Source organism: Triturus cristatus, chromosome 2_2 (assembly GCF_964204655.1).
Source record: "Triturus cristatus chromosome 2_2, aTriCri1.1, whole genome shotgun sequence".
Taxonomy (NCBI): Eukaryota; Metazoa; Chordata; class Amphibia; order Caudata; family Salamandridae; genus Triturus; species Triturus cristatus.
Genome location: NC_140582.1, coordinates 390,246,630 through 390,259,371, shown reverse-complemented (window position 1 = coordinate 390,259,371; position 12,742 = coordinate 390,246,630).

The following is a 12,742-nucleotide window of genomic DNA, read 5'->3' as shown; positions in this document are numbered from 1 at the left end:
GGTGTGTTCACAGTGAGAGGCCCACTGAGCGCTAGTGAGAAGAGGCTGAATGGAGCCATGAACAAAGCGCTGGAGGTTCAGGGTGGGCACAGTTTAATGAAAAGAAACACAATGCGCAAAGCAGGGAAGGGATAAGGATAATTACACTATGGCTGAGTGAGAGCGCTGTGCAGGAAACGGGAGGGGGGCGCTCCTTACAACAATTCTGTGGACAAAAGAAATAACATGTTAAGGGGCGAGGTAGGATGGGAAGCAGTGATTCCCAGGGAGAGCGAGTAAAAGCCACCTTACTTGGTTGAGAAGCTACCATCGCCTGGCACCTACTGTGGTCTCCCGAAGTCCCGGATACTGTGGGACCCATGGGAAAAGGAGATTAAATAGGGAGGTCATCCATTGCATACGTGCGTGTTTGCCGGTGAACGCGGGCGGGGCTGAGTAGACCACGCATGCGTGTAGGAGTAGCGCGTGCCCGGCGCGCTTGCGTGAATGATGTCGGAGGGTTAAAAGGAATTGCGCCTGCTCAAAGGAGCGGAGTGTTTTCTACGCACATGCGTAGGAGAGGAAAGGGTGGGGATGGCATGGTAGGTGTGTCACTGAACCTGTGCATGCGCGGTGGTAGAAAGACCAGTTGGCAAGATAAGCCGGTACTGAATTAAGTAGGGGTAGGGAGGTGTGAGGTGAAAGAGGTGGAGATGCTCATTGAGGTAAAAACATGTTATAGATAAAAATATGTTGTAGAAAAAACCACGGAATATACATAAACATCTGATGCCAACTAAGTTGTTTAAGCCTATTATTGAGAAAATCAGGAAATTCTCAGACTGAACCTGCGCATGCGCGGTGGTAGAAATACCGGTTGGCAAGATAAGCCGGTACTGAATTTAGTAGGGGCAGGGAGGTGTGAGATGAGAGAAGTGGGGATGCTCATTAAGGCAAAAACATGTTGTAGATAAAGACCACGGAATATACATAAACATGTGATGCCAACTCAGTTGTTTAAGCCTCTTATAGAGAAAAAAATCAGGACTTTCTCAGACAGTTCCAGGGGATATTATCGTTCAAGCCGATGATGTGGCTGGAAAGGCGATATATCCATCTTTGTTCCTGTTCCAGGAGGCGGGTCTGAATGTTGGGTAGGTTGTGGTCTAGGGCTTCGAGTATGACCCATCTCATATCGTTGGTCGTGTGGCCTTTTTCCAAGAAGTGATTGGTCATTTTTGTAGTGTTTTTCTTGCAGCGTATTGTGCTGCGATGTTCGCAGATGCTGGTTTTGATTTTACGGGTGGTCATACCAATGTAAGTAAGATTGCAAGGACATATGATCCGGTATACAACATTCTCAGTATTACAGTTGGTATGTTTGGTATGTTTGCGTAACTCCCATGTCCTTCCAGGTTCAGGTATTTGGTTGTCTCTGTGATGTGGCATACGCTGCAATTACGGCAGGGGTAGTGCCCTTTGATGTTAGGGAGGCCCCAGGAGTTGAGCACCGTGTTGAAAGGTCTGGCGGGGAGAACCGGTCTGGTAGATACTATAGTGTCCTTGATGGATTTCGCTCTTTTGGTTGAGAGAAGGGGAGGTTCCCATTTCAGGTGGCCTGTGTTCAGGATCTTCCAATTCTTCTTGATGATCTGGGAAACTTTGTTGGTCACCGTGTTGTAAGTGGTAACACACGTGAGTGGAGGAGGGGTGGGTTCTCTAGGGTAGGTTTCCAGTAAGCCTTCACGGTTTTGGATTCTCAGAGATATATGTTTTTAATTATCACTACATCACACTCTTGCACCACACCAGCTCCGCTGTAGCCAGGCGTCGCAGCACAACCGGGGGGCATTCGGCCACCCGGTTGGGGCCCCAATGATGAAGCATGACACCAACCAGGTTGGTGTGTGAGGGGCCTTTTGTTAGACCTGCCATCATTGGCATGAGTCTCTCCTCCATTTTTTTCTGTTTGCCTCCTCTGTTTACGATGTTTTTGCTGGTTTATTGCTTTGGGCACTGTGCCACTGCTGATCAGTGCCACAGTGCAAGTGCTCCCTATGTTAAATTGTTACATTGATTGGTATTACCATGATTGGCTTGGTTGACTTACTGTTCAGACCCTAGTCTAGTGCACTGCATGTGCCAAGGGCGTGTAAGTTAACTGCTGCTGGTGGGCTTGCAGCACTGGTTGTGCCACCCACAGAAGCAGCGTGCAAAATGTGTCTCAGGCCTGCCACCGCGGCGCCTGCGTGCAGTCCCTGACTGCCATGTCGACTTGGTAAGGAAACCTACTTACCAGTCTCTCAACCTTCACTTTGCCACATTTCAGACACCTCTATGGTAGGCCCTAGGGCAGGGTGCATTGTTGGTAAAAGGTAGGTCATGCCCTGATGTGTGTGGCATGACCTAATAGTGAATTACAGCCATTTTCGTTTTTCACTATTGAAGGGCTACCTGCCTCCAATAGGCCAGACTGGGCAGACTGATTATTAACTCCATTATAATCTATCTGACTCAGGGAGCATGGTAGCAAGTCGAGTTTAGTATCCCTGAACTCAGAATTTAATAACACACCCTTTAGGATGGATGGTTTTTAAATTCTATGTTTGAAAATAGCACTTTTAGAAAGTGGCTATTTTCTTGTCCAACTATCTACCGGTCTCTGCTGGTTTGGTGTGTGTCAGGGGCTGGGTGGCTCCAGAGGTCTGAGTGAGTCAGTGTGGGGTGAATGGGGCGTTTACACGTAGAGTGAGGGAAGAGTAGCCTGCCCTGCCTGACACAATACTGGCTCCGCCTCCTGCTGGGCGACTGATAGCCCTGCTCCTGCCAGTGACAATACTGGCTCCGCCTCCTGCTGGGCGGCTGAGGACTCTGCCCTGCTCAGTGAATAGGCCAGGTGCCTCTGCCTGGCAACACCCACAACAAACCTGAGATGGTGGGAATCGCCCTGCTTGGACAAAGGGAACAAAGGGAAAAAGGGGTATAAGAGAAGGACCCCTGAACCAAGAACTCAGATCACTTCTGACAAGGAAACCTGTACCAAGGACAAGAAGCCTGCTGATCTAAGGACTTGCCTCCCCTTTCTGCCAGAGTGCTGTTTTGCTGTGGAGGAACCTGAAAGCTGCTTCTTTATTTTTGCCAAGGAACAAGGAGAGAGGAACTTGGTGTGTACTATCTGAACACTTGCTAGGAAATCTCCAAGGACTGGAAGAGTGCCAGTCTCCTGTTGAAGTCACAGGGCCAAAGGACTTCACCATCTACTGAATTGCTGAATTGCTGGAAAGTGTTGTTTCCAGTACACAAGGGAAAATCTGCAGTCTCGACGCCAGCAGCAACGCCAGTGAGCAGTGGGTATCGGCCCCGGCTCCAAGTGACCCCGTCTCGACGCCGGTATCGACGCCAGTGAGGAGTGAGTATCGGCTCTACCTCCAAGCGACCCCGTCCCGACGCCGCTGCTGATCGCATCGACTCGACGCCCTTCTCGACGCCGTGAGCGCTGCTCCGGCCCGACATCCCTCGACACCGCTGCGGATTGACCCGACTCCGAGGCACGATCGACGCCGACATCTCGACGCCGTGGATCATCGTTTTCTTCGTTTCTCAAGGTACTGTACTTGTGGGGTCTGTTGCGACTCCAGGCTCGACGTAGCGCTCCTCGCGGTCGACGCCGAACCTTGGGAATCTTGTAGACTCGACGTCGTGGGACTCCTGTGGGGGTTACATTGTTGCCAAAGAACTGTGCTCAGAAGAATACTTTGCTAAAGAACTATTTACCAAGAAGAAACCTTACTTGAACTATTATTTTTCCTTCCAAAGAGTATTTATTAAGACTGTGGTATATTTTTGTCGTTATTTGGTCTTGTGCTAAGCCTTATATAAAAATACTATTTTTATAATAACTTCTGTGTCGTGTCCATCTGTAGTGTATTCACTTTATTACTGTATGTGGTCATAAATGCTTAACACACTGCCTCTGAGATAAGCCTGTCTGCTCTGCCAAGCTACCAAGGGGGTAGCAGGGGTTATCTGAGTGTGTAATCCCCTTTCCCTGACTAGAGTTGGTTGGTCCCTATTTGTCAGAAGTGTATACCTCTGCCAACTAGAGACCGCCGGTTCTAACATTGGTGGCAGCGGTGGGATTTGAACTTTGCATTTATGACTCATGTGCAGTGATTAGTGTACGCTACATAGTGAAAGCAGACCATAACGCAGCCACAATCTGTTTGGTAGGATATTCTATTTTTGTTCTCCGCTTTCCTGGAGCTTATTTTCTTAAACACTGCCAGTTTTGACCATGGAGAATGCCGGAGCTGCTACACCTGTGGAGAATGTTGTGGGGGAATTCGATAAGGAGAAGATAGATTCCTACACGCTAAAAGATCTAAAAGGATTTTGCAAGCAGTTTAAAGTTCCTACCACAGGTGTCTCAAAGAAAGAGGGCTTCCTCAAAGCGCTGAAGGCCTGGTTAGAGGCCAGAAATCCCTCTGATCCGGTGGTGGTACCGGAAGAGGAAGAAGAAGAGGAAGAGGAAGAGCCCACAGGTGGGCCAGTGTCATCTCCAGGCAGTAGTGCGTCCTCTAGGAGCCTTTCCCCCGAAGAATTAGAAGACAGGGAGAAGGAGAGGGGGTACAAGTTAGAAATGGCAAAACTTAAATTAGGAGGGCAGTTGGAATTAGAGAATGCGAGAAGCAAGAGAGAAGCTGAAATGGAGAGCAAAAGATTAGATTTTGAGAGAGAGAAATTAGCGTTTGAACGTGAGAAGATGGTGAGGGAGATGGAGCTTAAAACTAAGAGTTTAGAGTTGAATCCCTCTGGTGGCAGCACTCCATCTGTGCCTGCAGAAAGTAGGTTTTATTTTCCTAAAGATGTGATCAAAGATTACAGTAAGAATGAAGATATTAGCCAATGGTTTAAAGCATATGAGTTAGCGTTATTGGCCCACCGGGTCCCTGAGAAAGATTGGGGAACGGGGTTGTGGAGCCGCTTTACAAATGAAGGGAGAGATACCTTGTTGAGCCTCCCTGCTGAGGATAGGATGTCTTATACTCATATGAAAGATGCTTTAATGCTGAGATATGGCTTAACTCCAGAAAAGTACAGACAAACCTTTAGAGAATGTAAGAAGTTGCCTGGTACTACGTGGGTTGAATATGTGTCTTTTTTCTGCAGAACCATGGATGGTTGGATAAAGGGTAGCAAGGTTGATAGTTATGATGCTCTTTATGATTTGTTTGCTTGGGAGCACTTGTCTAATAACTGTTTTCCAGAGCTACGCCAGCACCTTGTTGATAGCAAGATATCTAACCCTAGAAAACTTGCTGAGGAGGCGGACCGCTGGGTCAGTACCAGGGTCCACAAGGGTCCAGTGGGAGACTCAGCCAAAGGTGGGCAGGGTCCCCAGCAGAAGAGTGGGGGGGACAGGGGTAAACAGAGGGAGTTTCAGAAAGGGCCCCAAAGTAGTCCCCAAGGGAACCAAGGGAAGGGTTCCCAGCCTCCCCCTGTAAAGAAGCCAGAGGCCCCGACAGGTAAACCTGTTCACAGGGGCCCCATGACCTGCTATGCCTGTAAGCAGGTGGGACACCGTTATTATGATCCCCAGTGTCCCATGAAGGATTCGAATGCACCGCCGCGTGCACCCCCTCGTCAGGTAGCGAGTGTAGCCCTGGGAGGGGAGGAGATGGGTGCCCCCGGTGGGTGGGGTCCCGCAGAAATGTCCCTGGTCTCTTTAGGAGACGTGGAAATGGTCCCTCCAACCCCTCTGCCTAGTAACACTAAGAAATATAGGCAGTGGGTGACCATTAATGGCCATAGGGTGGAAGCTCTCAGAGACACCGGAGCGAGTGTGACAGCTGTCAAGTGTCACTTGGTGTCCAGAGAGCAGGTGGTCCCTCATGCATTCTACCCCGTTGTAGCTGCTGACAACTCACAGAGTCAGTGTGAGGTAGCTCAAGTTCCCTTTGAGTGGGGGGGGTCTCAGGTACTCTTCAGGTTGCTGTGAGGCCCGCCATGCCTGTTGATTGTCTCTTGGGCAATGATTTGGAGGACTCCCCTTGGGCTAAGGTGGAGAGAAAAGCGCATCTGGAAATGTTGGGTCTGCCTGAGTGGGTGTGTGCGTATTGCAGGAAACAGTGGTCCCTGAAACCAAACGATAGAGCAAATAAATGAATATAGTCAAAATTGGAACTATATTATAGCCAATGTCCAGCCGGGCATGGCAACTTTAATAAGTAGAAATTCTTGACAGTAAACAAGGAAATGTAAGTAGAAATTCGGTGGGACACAAGCCTGTATCCTATGACTTACATACCAAGTAGACAGAAAATGACAAAACACATTCAGGCAATTACAGTGATGTTTCTTTGAGAAATAATGAATAGCGAAACATCTGATATTCAGATTGCCACCTTCACATTATATTACATACAGCAATATTTAAGGTGTAGGGTGGGCAACAGAGTCGACGGCGTTTCGATCCTTATGAGAGAGATACAGGATCATCATCAGGACTAAATTAGTTAAATTGCCCTTATTTAGAATGCCTGAGTAAACATCGGACATAAGGCAAACGTACAACCATCATAAATATGGGAAAAACAATGAAAATAATAAAGGGGAGGGAAGGGAAAAAGGAAAATAATAATCAATCGATTTGTAATTACATATAAACATTACATTTCGCATCAAAAAGGTACTACGTCAGATCAAGTGCTCGTTCAAGTGTGCATTCCTATGCAGAAGTGACATCGCAAGCAGTTGTTTTATGGCAACTAATGTCTAAACAGAAATACGAAAATAGACGATTTTAAAGGTTACGTTAAAAAAATGTAAAAGACATCATGACAACCGTGGTTTGATAGTCACTAGTTGCGCGGTACGATGTGGACCCGTGAGGCGCACGAGGACGCTAAGTGAAGAAGCCTGTAGAATCCGAAGGGTCAAAGGAGGGGTGGCGGGGAACGAAGGTGAAGAGGGGGTAAGTGGATGGGGGATTACCTCATGTTGCCATGGAGGCAACGGAGAAGATGCCGATTCACGATAAGGTAACGTTGAGTTAAGGATGCGAGTTTACGGTAGGACAATGCCTGTGAATAAATGGAAAACATAAGAAGGGCGAAGTGTAGTAGTGAATGCGTAGGGCGTGCCGTGAATGAAGGGCTTACCTACGGACAATTCTTCCGGGAGGAAGGACACGGATTGGTCTAGTGAAAGAAAGTGAAAGAAATGAATAAGGATCCAAGTATAAGGAGCGGGACATCTGGATCGCGAGTGCGTGGTGGAAGGGCTTACCTCAATCAACTTGCAGAAATGGGTTCCGTGGCCATGCAGTGTGTACGGACGATGCCGGATCAACTGTGGGGGCAGATAGATGAAGCTACCTAATGTAGGTGTTTCAGGTCATGTGGGTGGTCACATGGTGTATCATGTGACCAGGGAGCAAGGTCGTGCGAGTGTGAAGGCAATTGTCGGCGGAACCAAGGCGCCATGTTGGAAGGGTAATTAAATAATGAGAAAAGTGGCCAGCGGGTAGCGGGACGAGTGGAAAAGAGGAGGGATTCAGTGAGAAAGTGAATGGTAAACGCAAATCGCATGTTACAAAGAATTTACAATATGTACATACATATAAATAAAACATGTGATTTATGTGGAGCAATAACCATCAGACATCCAGTGATGGGAAACGATTACCATTAGTCACGGAGCCTGGTGTGGAACCCACGGGGGTGTGACCTAGAGTAGGTATTAGTCATTGTTCAGAAAATTGCAGAGTGAAAATGAATCCAAAAAAGTTCATAGTAAAGAGGTCCAGTCCTCAAGGCGATTCAGCCCACTGTGTATGCTTCCTGTTTTGAGAATCCATTTCAATTCCTCTTTGTTTAGCAGTTGGGCGAGATCAGCGCCTCTGGGTGGGATCTTCACTACAGAGATTACTGTCCAGCGTATTTCATTCTCAGAGTGGCCCTTGGCCTCAAAATGTTCAACCAATGGAGCGTTCGGAGTTTTGCATCTTAATCTGCTTCTGTGTTGGCAGATTCGTACCCGAATTTTTTGTGTGGTCTGACCTATGTAGATCATATCGCAGGGACATAAGATAGCATAAATCACATTACAGGTGTTACAATTACTGAATTGTGTGAGTGGTTTACGTATATTACCATATACAAATTCTTTGCAGTCATTGGTAAAACCACATACTGAACAATTGCCACATTTATTATGACCAGTCAAAGAGGGTAACGACCAATGGTCATGAAGGGTACCAGTGTTTGTGGTGCTGGGGAGAGCTGCTCTGACCAAGTGGTCCTTAATGTTTTTGTTTTTCTTAAAGGCGAAGAGAGGTTTCTCTAGGTTCAGTATTCCAGCATTGATTACATTCCAATGCTTTAGAATGCTTTTCCGTAGTTTGTGTGAGGAGAGGGAAAAAGTTGTAACGCATACTATGCGATTCTCTGATTTTTTGTTTTTGGGTTCCAAGAGAGTGTCCCTGGGACAGTACCAGGCTCTTTTGAGGGAGTTTCGGATCAGTCTTTTGGGATAGCCTCTGGAGGTCAGTTTGTTGCTTAGTACTTTGGCTTCCCTGAAATAATCTTCCTTAAGAGTGCAATTGCGTCTGATGCGGAGATACTGAGAATAGGGAAGAGAGTCTCTAAGAGCCCTGGGATGATTGCTGCTGTATTTCAACAGAGTATTGCGCTCAGTGGGTTTTCTGAACAGGCTAGTGACCAGAAATCCGTCTCTGTGAATTATATTGAGGTCAAGAAAAGGAATGGAAATTTTGTTGTGTGTGAGTGTAAATTTCAAACCACCACAGTTGTTGTTCAGCCAATGAAGGAAATTTTCGAGCATTGCCTGGGTGTCATGCCAAATAAGGAAAATATCGTCTATGTATCGTTTCCAGTGTGACAGGGCAGAGAAAAAAGGATTGAGTGGGACCAGTATACAGTTCGTCTCCAGAGCATTCATGTAAAGGATCGCCAGATTTGGGGCAAAAACTGCCCCCATCGATGTTCCTTTAGTCTGCTGATAGTAATGCCCGTCAAACAAAAAGAAATTCCTGGTCAGGCAGATCTCAAGAAGTTGCAAAATAAAAATAGTTGGAACTGCGTGTGGTCTGATGCGTGTCTCTAAAGTTTCTTCAATAACGAGCAATGCATCTCGTTGGGGGATGTTAGTGTAAAGAGACTCCACATCGAGAGTGCAGAGTGTATCTGTAGAGGGATCAAAACTCTGGTTTTCTACCAATGTAATCATCTGCATGCTGTCTCTGACATAATATGGTGTAGATGGGACGAACTCCTTTATGAAAAAATCTACATACAAGCCCAATGGCTCTAGAATGGAGCCGCAACCGGAGACGATAGGGCGTCCAGGGGGGTGTTCAGTGTCCTTGTGGATTTTGGGAAGGGTGTAAATGACTGGTATCCGAGGGGCCTTAGCATTCAAAAACTGGTATTCGAGTTTAGAGAGGAAACCTTCGTCTAGGCCAGATTTGGTGGTTTGTTGGATCATTTGTTTGAGTTCATTAGTGGGGTTAGTGGGTAGTCTACAATAGTGATCTGTATTCCCTAGCTGTCTTAATATTTCGTTTTTGTAGGTAATGGTTTCCTGGAGTACTATCCCTCCCCCTTTATCAGCAGGTTTGATGACTATCGTGTTGTTATTCTTAAGAGTCTGAAGTGCTGATTTTTCTGCCAGTGAGATATTGTAAGGTATATAGTGGTGTTCTTTGGCCAGTTGTGTCAGGTCATTTAACACCAATTTTTCAAAGGTGGAAATCTCCGGTGGGACCATATTGGCCGACGGGGAGAAAGTGGAAGGAGGCCTCAAAGGAGTATTGGGTGCTTTCGGTGAAAAAGGATTTAGCAGGAAATAGCTGTGTAATCTCAGTTTGCGAAAAAATCTCAAGACTTTTGTTTGTAGGTCGAGAAAATTAGTTTTTGTGATGGGTACGAATGACAAACCCTTGCTAAGTATCGATAATTCTGAGTCATCCAAGTGGTGTTCAGTGAGATTGAATATAGGGAGTGAGAGATTGGATTGTATCTGGGTGTGGGAGGTGGTGGTGTCCGTGTGCTCAGATTGGTCTACCAGCGGTAGTAATTGCGTCGGGTTTGCCGTTCGCCTGGTTGGTTTTGCCAATGGGCACGTTTCAGACCCCCTCTCCTTGGTGGCTCGTGCTGGCCACGTCCTAAAAAAGAGGTTGAAGGTTGTGGATTAACTGGTGTTCTATTGGCACTACTAGTCCCTTCGCCTGGGTCTGAGCTATCAGAGGATTCTACAGAAGTGTCAGAGAATCCAACTAGAGTTTGTCCTCTGTTGAAACGTCCCCAGGGGCGGTTGTTGCGTTGGTTATTATAGGATCGATTAACGTAGAAATCTTTGGTGAGATAGGGATATGTACGTTCAGTAGAATAGCTCTTAATATCTTTCTTTACTTTGGTAGATTTCTTATTCTGTTCTATTCTATAGAATTCTTCCACTGTTTTTTGAACTTGTTCCAACAGCTGCTTACTGTCAGAAATCGTGTCGTTGCTTGTTATTTGTCGTTCAATATCTGTTATCTCTTCAAGTAGTTTTTTAAGTTCCTCTGTGGCTATGTCGATACCTAGGACCATCCAGTGCCTAGAGCACGTTGTGCTAATGTAGCTAAAATTTGTGATATATTTGGGAATGTCGGTGAAAATTCCAGGTATGTTCCTGACTTGGAGGCCTGCGGGGATAATATCAGCTTTTAAATACTCTGTGAGCATTCGTATCATAAGTTGTAGCCTGACTGATTTCTTTTTCGTTTTCTCTAATTGTTCTGGTAATGTGGAGCCAGTTTCTTGAGGAGCATTGGCGGAGTCAGAAAAGAGGGAAGGACCTTCTAAAATCTTTTTAATGTATTCATCGGTGTATAAAGGTGCGTGATCTGACATGACACGAAGTGATGCGAGGGAAAAAGGGGAGACAGTTAAGGATATGGTAGTCGGTAGGGAAGGAAAGCGACCCACTATCTAAACAAGAAGGGGAATAGGACCATAAGCCCTTGCAATCCAGCGATTGCGCTTACTATATTAAAGGAGCAACAAGGGCACCCAAAGGAATTAGACAGGGACCTTGGGTAGATACGTATTGCAGGAAACAGTGGTCCCTGAAACCAAACGATAGAGTTAATAAATGAATATAGTCAAAATTGGAACTATATTATAGCCAATGTCCAGCCGGGCATGGCAACTTTAATAAGTAGAAATTCTTGACAGTAAACAAGGAAATGTAAGTAGAAATTCGGTGGGACACAAGCCTGTATCCTATGACTTACATACCAAGTAGACAGAAAATGACAAAACACATTCAGGCAATTACAGTGATGTTTCTTTGAGAAATAATGAATAGCGAAACATCTGATATTCAGATTGCCACCTTCACATTATATTACATACAGCAATATTTAAGGTGTAGGGTGGGCAACAGAGTCGACGGCGTTTCGATCCTTATGAGAGAGATACAGGATCATCATCAGGACTAAATTAGTTAAATTGCCCTTATTTAGAATGCCTGAGTAAACATCGGACATAAGGCAAACGTACAACCATCATAAATATGGGAAAAACAATGAAAATAATAAAGGGGAGGGAAGGGAAAAAGGAAAATAATAATCAATCGATTTGTAATTACATATAAACATTACATTTCGCATCAAAAAGGTACTACGTCAGATCAAGTGCTCGTTCAAGTGTGCATTCCTATGCAGAAGTGACATCGCAAGCAGTTGTTTTATGGCAACTAATGTCTAAACAGAAATACGAAAATAGACGATTTTAAAGGTTACGTTAAAAAAATGTAAAAGACATCATGACAACCGTGGTTTGATAGTCACTAGTTGCGCGGTACGATGTGGACCCGTGAGGCGCACGAGGACGCTAAGTGAAGAAGCCTGTAGAATCCGAAGGGTCAAAGGAGGGGTGGCGGGGAACGAAGGTGAAGAGGGGGTAAGTGGATGGGGGATTACCTCATGTTGCCATGGAGGCAACGGAGAAGATGCCGATTCACGATAAGGTAACGTTGAGTTAAGGATGCGAGTTTACGGTAGGACAATGCCTGTGAATAAATGGAAAACATAAGAAGGGCGAAGTGTAGTAGTGAATGCGTAGGGCGTGCCGTGAATGAAGGGCTTACCTACGGACAATTCTTCCGGGAGGAAGGACACGGATTGGTCTAGTGAAAGGAAGTGAAAGAAATGAATAAGGATCCAAGTATAAGGAGCGGGACATCTGGATCGCGAGTGCTTGGTGGAAGGGCTTACCTCAATCAACTTGCAGAAATGGGTTCCGTGGCCATGCAGTGTGTACGGACGATGCCGGATCAACTGTGGGGGCAGATAGATGAAGCTACCTAATGTAGGTGTTTCAGGTCATGTGGGTGGTCACATGGTGTATCATGTGACCAGGGAGCAAGGTCGTGCGAGTGTGAAGGCAATTGTCGGCGGAACCAAGGCGCCATGTTGGAAGGGTAATTAAATAATGAGAAAAGTGGCCAGCGGGTAGCGGGACGAGTGGAAAAGAGGAGGGATTCAGTGAGAAAGTGAATGGTAAACGCAAATCGCATGTTACAAAGAATTTACAATATGTACATACATATAAATAAAACATGTGATTTATGTGGAGCAATAACCATCAGACATCCAGTGATGGGAAACGATTACCATTAGTCACGGAGCCTGGTGTGGAACCCACGGGGGTGTGACCTAGAGTAGGTATTAGTCATTGTTCAGAAAATTGCAGAG